The following is an 8,946-nucleotide window of genomic DNA, read 5'->3' on the forward strand; positions in this document are numbered from 1 at the left end:
TATCCCGATTAAAAAACTGGCAGAGGACTTGAATAAACATTTCTCCAGGGATACACAAATGACTAACAAGCATGTGAAAATAGGTTTGATATTACTAATCACCAGGAAAATGAAAATCAAAACCACAATGAAACAGAAAGTCATTGTTGGCAAGGATGTAGAGAAATCAGAACTCTCATGTGCTCCTGGTGGGAATGTAAAACAGTACAGCTGTTATGGAGAACAGTAAGAAGTTTCCTCAAAAAAAAAATAAATAAATAAATAGAGCTACCCTATGACTAAGATATCCCACTTTTGGTATATATTCTCAGTGCTATTTTATTACCCAAAACCAAAATATATAAATAGTTGTGGATTTACAGCATATAATAATTTACAAAGCTACCACAGTAAGAACTTTAAAATGACTTTTTACAAAAGGATGTTTCAACCTTTATGTCCACATAGATTCATTTTTACAATTCCCCATGTTTCCCATCAATTCTGCCTACTGGCTCCATACATCTTAGGCTACAGCACTGGTCGTTGCACAACAGAATCTCATGCTAAGTGACTGACTGTGACAGCAGGTCAACTCATTTTCCCATTCCTTCCCGAGGCTGAAAGGTGCTGACTGTCTTTAACTTCTAGCTCAGAGCACACTTTGTTTCATCATTTAATGCTCCTTGAAAGGAGCATGTTAGTTTTATGATGTCTGTAAAGGGGATGAAAAGGAGGTCATATGTCACATTTAACCACTGTCAAAGTGAGAACTGTATTTACTGAACGCATGTATTAAGGTTGGATATGAGGTGGCCCCCAAAAGTTCCTGTGTTAATGCAGAAATATTCAGAGGTGAAATGATAAGATTATGAGAGTTGTATAATCAGTCCATCCTAGTTTGAATGGCAAGAGGTGGTGGGTCACTGGGGAAGTTCCCTGGAAGGAATCATCTTCCCTGCAGTCCCTTATGCTTTCTGGCTCTGATTCTTGGCTGTTAAGAATGGAAGAGTGTTGTTCCTCTGCATCCTTCTGCATGACCTTCTGTCTCATCTTGGGCCCAGAGCAATGGAGTCAGACAACCGTGGACTAAGCCTCTAACACCATAAGCCAAAATAAACTTTTTCTCCTCTAAGTTGTTCTTCTCAGGTATTTTGGTCACAGAGATCAAAAGCTGATTTAACAGAATATGTCTCATGGAGTTCCAGAGGAGACCATGGTAGAAGATAATTGCTGTCTATCAAATCATCCTTGGCTAATTTTAATTTGTTATAATAGTAGTTCTGAGAATTAAAGAGACAGAGAGAAATAAATGCAGGACAAGTTTTTAATCATCTAAGATGCTGAGATAACCATTGTGGAGAGACACTGTCCCTGGGGAAAACAAAATAGATGGTCAATCTGTGACTTATTCTGCTTTTGATATGTACCTATCAGAAATGTGTGCAATGTAAATATACAAGAATATTTTAAAGCATAATTTGTAAATTTCCTAGAACATAAATAAGCCAAATATATTATCAACAGCAGAATGGTATAGTAATATCATACAGAATGGAAATGAATAAATCACAGTTAAATGCTGCAATGTAGGCAAATCTCAAATCATAGTATTGATCAAAAAGGACATACACAAAATAATACACACTGTATTTTTTCATTAATATAAACTTCAAGAAAAAAATAAATTATATCATTAGATGTAGCTATATTTGAAGAGGAGGGCAGAACTCATTTAAAAAGCATGAAGAGGACTTCTATTATTTTGACAACACTTTATATTTTAAATGTGGTGAAAAGAGCATAAAATTTACCATCTTAATTCAAGTGTACAATATAGTAGTGTTAACTATATACACACTTTTGTGCAACAAAACTTTTTCATCTTTCCACACTAACTCTATACCGATGGAATTGCAGTTCCACCTTCCCCTCTAATTCCAGCCCCTAACAATCACTTTCTACTTGCAGTTTCTATGAGTTTGACCACATTAGACAGCTCATTTAAGTAGAATGATGCAGTATTTGTCTTTTTGTGCCTGACTTATTTCATTTACCATAATGTCCTCAAGTTTCATCCATTTATAACAAGATTTCCTTCATTTTTAAGACTGTCTACTGGTCTATGTATGTATATATCACATTTCTTTATTCTTTCACTTGTTAATAGACATAAATGTCTATTGGTTGCCACATTTGCCTATTGGAATAATGCTGCAATGAACATGAATGCAGATAGCTCTTTGAGATTCTGATTTTAGCTCTTGTGGATAAATACCCAGGTGTAGCACTGCAGGATCATATAATAACTAAGTCTCTCTTCTCTCTTTCTCTTTCTCCCAGAACTTCCAAGTTGTTTCCCTTATGCTATGTTTCCCAGAGCAGCTACACTATTTTACATTCCCACCAACAGTGCATAAGAGTTTCAATTTCTCCAAATTGTCACTAGCACTTGTTATTTTTGGTGTTTTTTTATTTGCTTGCTCATCCTAATGGATGTGAATTGATACCTCACAGTGGCTTTGTCTTTCTTTTTTTTTTTTTAATTTCCAAACAGAGACTTTACTTTTCCACACAGAGCTAACATAGCAACATTATTTGATATCCTTAAGAATGCTGGATGAGATTAGGAAAACCAAGAGTAGGAAAGAATCACAGAATAAACTGCTTTGGCAAAGAAACATCTTGATAAAATCTATGCTTGCATTTTAGAACCACTCGCTTCATAGGACATTTTTTTTTTATGAAAAAAGTATAAGGTGATAAGTAAAAAAAATAAATGTTTCAGATATAAGATTATGGCATGCCCTCTCCCACCCAAGCTTGTATTTTTAAATTCCACTCTACTGATATTATCAAGCACATAAACAACTCACAAATGAAATGAAATAGGAAAAACATAATGACTTCTGTTGCTTTTGGAAACATGGGAAATAATAGAACATTATTTTTAAAAACATAGAAAAAAATTTAATAGCAATATCCGCCCTAGGCATTATGACACATTTAATTTTTGTAACCTTAATACAGACCATATTTTTACTTTTTATAAAAATCAATTCTGTTAGGGAAAACAGAGGTCTTCACCACACTAACCTTTAAATTGAATTATTAAAAATGTAGTTGTACACACAATTTCTAACCTCTTAGAACTCTCTACACAATAGATTTTAATCATTGGAAAGAAAAATTACTCAGAAAGTCAGCACTACCTCAAAGCAGCATTGCTCAAATGAGATATGATTTAGTAGTCAATATTCATGTTTCCCAGTAAAAAGTTTTCATGATCAGAAACACTGGGTTCCTTGTAATCTCATTGATCAAGAGCCCTTTTCTGAGCAGCTTCTTGGCAAATATTTCTTAATACATTAACCAGAGATCTGGAGTCTTTAGTCCTTGTAATGGCACTGCCAGACAGCACCATGTTAGCTCCTGCCTCTGCACAATTATGGACAGTATCAGGACCTACTCTGTCGCCGCCTGCAGCAACAATCCCGCGGATATTTGTTACTGCCTGCAGCAACAATTGCGTGGGTATTTATCGGAGGTGGACTGGAAACTGAGCTATTTCTATTACCTTTCTCTTTAGTGCGCTGCTTTCTTGCTTGTTCATTAGTTTATAGAGGAAGAGAGGCTTACTTGCTTTTAGAGGAAGTTTTAGAGGAAGACAGGTTTTGCTTAGAGGAAGAGAGACTTGCTAAGCTTTCAGAGAGGCTATTATTATCAGAGGAGCTATTTCTTAAAGGTCTGCTGCTTGTTCTTAGAGGTGCATCCTGCATCCTGCCATCTTCATTCTGCGAGCTGCAACCTGCATTCTGCAATCTGCCATCATCAACCGGCAACCTAGAGGTGTCTGCTTAGTCCTTCGCCCAGCGATCTATCAGAGATGCTGCTTATCCGAGGTGCTTCCTATAGGTGCGTGTCTTATATACCTACGGCAGCCAATCAGCTTAGGATTAGCACAATTGAAGCACGCCCCTCGGTACCAATCAAGAAAGAATGAGGAATATCTGTTGACCACTAGCACAAAGGAGACATTAACTAATCAGGCAAAAGTAGATCACGCCGTGTTAACACTAACTATGCGCCACCTCTTGGCTCAACGCCAGCCGCCATTTTAGGGTTACCCAAACATGTCTTCTGCACTACTCCACTCTCAACATCTATGTCCAAAGATGGGAACCGTGTCCTTAACCAATGAACCTTTGGCATCATATCTTCCATGAATTTCTACCTTGCAAACTCAGATTCCACTGTCACAATGAATACCATATCTATTTGATTAGCCCACGGTGCCAAATACTAAACTGCAATTACTGGTTTGATGGCAAGGCCAACCTTCACCCCATTTTCCCAGATGTCTTCAATCAAAGCTCCTGTGTTCTAGGTAATCTCTGGATGAAAAGTATATGATTCACTCCTGCAGCAGTCATTTATTTACTGCTATGACTTGAACACCATCACGTGCATTTCAAAGAAAGGGTCCTGGCCTAATTAGTTTCAGAGGCTTTCTACCACAGGGTAACTGAAGGTGATGTTGGGAACAAATGCTCATTCATTACAAACAGGTTCAGATAATTGCCTCAGAGTCTAGCACTGGCTCTAAAGTCTAGTCTCTAGCATCCAGAGGCACTTGTCCCCTAAATTGACCAGGTCACTGCTAAGAATGGTCTGGTCAACCTTGCAGCCCAATGCCAGGGTGCTGGCCCCCTTCAGTCAGTTACTCCATGAGTCTCCAGCAAGATTACGTCAGTTGGGTGCACAGTCTGAGTCCCTGTCTTTTGTTTTTTTAGTGATTAGTGATATTGAGTATCTTTTCATATGCTTGTTGGCCATTTGTTTAACTTCTTTAAAGAAATATCTACTCAAGTCTTTTGCAAATTTTTTAAAGAGGTGGGTTTTTTGTTGTTATTTGTTTTTTGGTTATAGGAGTCATTTTTGTTGTGTTGTAGGAGTTCTTTGTATATTCTGAGTGATAACCATTTCTCATATTCATGGTTTTCAAATATTTTATCTTATTCTATAGGTTGTTTCTTCACTCTGTTAATTGGTTTCCTTTGCTATGCTAACTAAAATTTTTTATTTTGATGCACACCCATTTGTCTAGTTAGGCTTTTATTGTTTGTTCTTTTAGTGTCATTTCTGAGATATCATGGGCAAATCCAGTTTTTCCCTATTTTTTAACTTTGCTGAATTTAATAGATTTTTGGTGGACTTTTAAAGGTTTCCAAGAAATAAGATCTACAAAGAGATAATTTAAATTCTTCCTTCCCAGTATGGATGACTTTTATTTCTTTTTCTTGCTTAATTGCTCTGGCTTAGTCTTCTGATACTTTGTTCAATAGAAGCTACAAGGGTGGACATCCTTGCCCTGTTCCTGGTTGTTTTACTCAACTTTTTCACTGTTGTGACCCAAAGACCTGACAAGAACAATTAGAGGAGGAAAGGTTTATTCAGGGGCTCCTGGTTTCAGAGGTCTCAGTCCATAGATGGCCAACTCCATTCTTTGTGATCCAAGGGGAGGCAGAACATAATGACAGAAGAGTGTGACTGAGGAAAATAGCTGGGAACATGGCATCAGGAAGCAGAGAGAAGAGAACCCTGCCCCAAAGATTGAAATACAAACCCCAAAGATATGCCTGCAATGACCCACCTCCACCAATCACACCCTACCTTCCTAGAGTTACCAGTTAATCACTATTGGTGAATTAACATACTAATTATGTTAAGACTCTATAACCCCATCGTTTTACTTCTAAACCCTTTTGAATTTATTCACATGAGTTTTAGAGGGATATCTATATCTCCATAACACTGACCACAAAGGAAAAGCTTTTAGTTTTATGTTAGTTGTGGGTTTTTCACAGAAGACCTTTATTATGTTGAGGTAATTTCTTTATATTCCTGGTTTGTTGAGTATTTTTCATCATAAAAGAGTATCAAATTTTTCTCCATTGATAAAGATTACTATTGTAATTTTCATTCCTCCTTCTATTAAAGTGACGTATTATGGTGGTTGATTATCATAAGTTGAACCATACTTCCCTCTTAAGGATAAGTTCCACTTAATTGTGATACATATTCTTTTTAATATGTATTTGAATTCAGTTTGCTAGTATTTTGTTGAAGATTTTTACATCAGTATATATTATGAATATTGACCTGTGTTTTGTTTTGTTTTATTTCTTAGAGTATTTTTATCTTTCTTTTCTACTGAGCAATTCTGGGCTCATAAAATAAGATTGGCTGTTTCTGCCTCTTCAATTTTTTTGCAGGGATTTAAGAAGGATTCATATTAATCCTTCTTTAAGTATTTGGCAGAATTTTCCAAAGAACCCATGTGGGTCTTGACTTTTTTTCTCTAGAGACCTTTGATTTCTGATTCAATATCCTTACTGCTTAGTAGTCTGTTTATTTTATTTTTTTATTTCTTCATGACAATCTTGATAGATTGCATTTTTCTAATAAATTATCCATTTTTTTCTATAGTTGGGCTCAGAAAGTGAAATCCCAAAGTCTGGCACTTTGACATATTGAAAGGCCTAGAAGTTGCCTTGGATTCCTGATCCTTCTGAACTTCCCTTGTTTCTCTCCCTCCAGTGTGAAGAGAGACTCTATGCAAAGTTTCCTTATCTGACTAGATCTGCCAAAAGAAGTACACTATTGCCTTCAGTCTTCATATTGAAATTTATTAATGAAAGGAGATCATCTCATTTCACCGCAAGAATGAAAGTCAAACATCACATTTAGAGCCCAGAGGAACTTTGTCCTAGGTCTTTGTCTGTCCTTCTAGACACATTAATCTAAAATAAATTCCCTAAAAATGGTTTATCATCCTTCTAAAATTGTCTATACCTCCATTTCTATCTCTGGTCAGAAGAAGGTATTTAAACTTCAGTTATCTTAATTATCTGACCTTTTCTTTTAGTCTTATACTTTGTGCATGGCTTCTATTTTTTTCTGTATGTTAATAAATTTGTTATGTTCTTTTTCTTGTTAATCTGACTATATTCTGTTTTATTTCTTAGGCTTAAATTATTAAGCCTTCAGAGGGACAGACTGAATTTCCCTACACTAGGTTGCATTTGTTGGTATTGCATTGTTGGTTGCATTGTAGTTTTTTATAATCTGCTGCTTCGATTGCATCACTTATACATTTTCTCTTTATTTGTTTTTTATTACTTTAGGCTTCTGTCTTGTGTTCTTAGTCCGTGATATTGTTTAGAATATCCTCCAAATTTCCAAGTACTAAAAGACTTAGTGAGACACTGTCTCAAAATAAAAATTAAAAAGAACTGGAGATATAGTTCAGGGGTAGAGCACCCAATACCCTCCCCCAAAAGGCAACTCTAACTTCCTCTAGTAAATATAGTTTCACAAATGCAATTAGCTAACTAAGAGAAGAGCAATAATTTGAAGAATCTCTATTCTAATTCTCAGGGTCTTCTATTAGTTTTCATTCTATGCTCAGGGCATCTCCTGGGCTTGCCATTAATAACACTGTTTGAGGTAGGGTCCTTACAATTTTCATTTCAACAGGCATCCAGAGTGACTTTTTTCCCTTTGCAGAATATCAATGAGTTCAGGAGAATTGAATGGACTGGAAAGATGGATTCTTTTGATTGTTTGTAAAGCAATCTCTAGCAGCTCCTTAAGAGGCAGTTACTGTGAATAAATTCCTACCGCAAAATGTCTTAATACATTTTGAGATTCAGATTTATAAATTATTGGACACATTAGTTTATGAATTACATATCCCAGTTATGTTGGAGTCTACTAACTCATCAATTCATGGCATTAAATAATTCATGATATTTGTAGAGTTTTCTGAAGGCTTTTCATATCATTCTCACTTCCTTGCTAGAATGTATGTCCCTGGAGGGCAGGAATCTTTTATCGTTTGTTCACTGATGCATATCCCCTGCCTGGAACAGTTCCTGGCAGCTGGTAGCTACTTGGAAAATATTTTGACAAGCGAATAAATAAAAGGGGTATCTATAGACTGAAAGTCAGTTTCTCATTTTGAGAAGCTCTATGTGGCAAAACGTTCAGAAGCAATTGCTGGGAAATGACAAGGTAATGGCTTTTTGATTCAAGATGCTGAAGGAAGTACAGATATTTCTACTTGAATTTATTTGTCAGGTTGGTTATGGCATCAAGTTGAAAAATTAACTGTTCCTATGAAACCTGATCCCAGGGTTTTACTGTGAATCTCTCAGATGTGTGGCTTCTTCATTCATGATGATAAATGCCATTTATTATGTGCTTTTTTTTTTGCTTATCATGATTTTAAGTAGTTTTTGTGCAATATTTCATTTATTCTTCACAATAATCCTTTATGAAAGGTTTTTGATTGTGTTTTTCAGATGAGAAAACTAAGGTTAGAAAGGCCCAATATTTTACCCAAAGTCACATAGCTATGAAGCAGATATTACAAATGTGTATGCAATGGTATGAGTTGTAAATGCTCAAATATCAAAATCAGTAACTAAATTATTTATAAGTTAATGGGTTTGAAAAACCAAATCTCCAGCCTTAACTTGTCCCAGGCATGAAAGGAGGAAGATGGAAGAGACATAGAGAGAGAAGATGGCTATCTGAGGGCCAAGGAGGGAGGTCTGGAACAGTCTTTGTCTCATATCCTTCAGAAGAAACCAATCCTGACAACACCTTGATTTGGGGTTTCCAGTCTGCATTAATTATGAGAGAATAAATTCCCAATGTTTAAATCATCCAGTTTGTGATATTTTGTTACAGAAGTCCTAGAAAACTAATAGAAAAGTGAGTGCTGTATGGAAAATACTAGAAAGGGGACTAGTATATATTCAGCTGCAAATAAAGAGTGTAAGACCAAAAGTGACTCAAAAATTTGAACTGGTGATAAGCAGCTCCAGGGTTGTTTCAGTGTCGATGTGATCATGAAGGATTCAACCCTTTTTACTGCTTTTCTTTACCATCTTCAGTGTG

The 8,946-nt window shown here is 36.0% G+C and overlaps 1 pseudogene; it reads right to left on the bottom strand.

Moving 5' to 3' along the window:
• Positions 1–3,292: 3,292 nt before the first annotated feature.
• LOC124994226 (ribulose-phosphate 3-epimerase-like) lies at positions 3,293–6,840 on the bottom strand (annotated as a pseudogene).
• Positions 6,841–8,946: the final 2,106 nt, after the last annotated feature.

Source organism: Sciurus carolinensis, chromosome 10 (assembly GCF_902686445.1).
Source record: "Sciurus carolinensis chromosome 10, mSciCar1.2, whole genome shotgun sequence".
Lineage (NCBI taxonomy): Eukaryota > Metazoa > Chordata > Mammalia > Rodentia > Sciuridae > Sciurus > Sciurus carolinensis.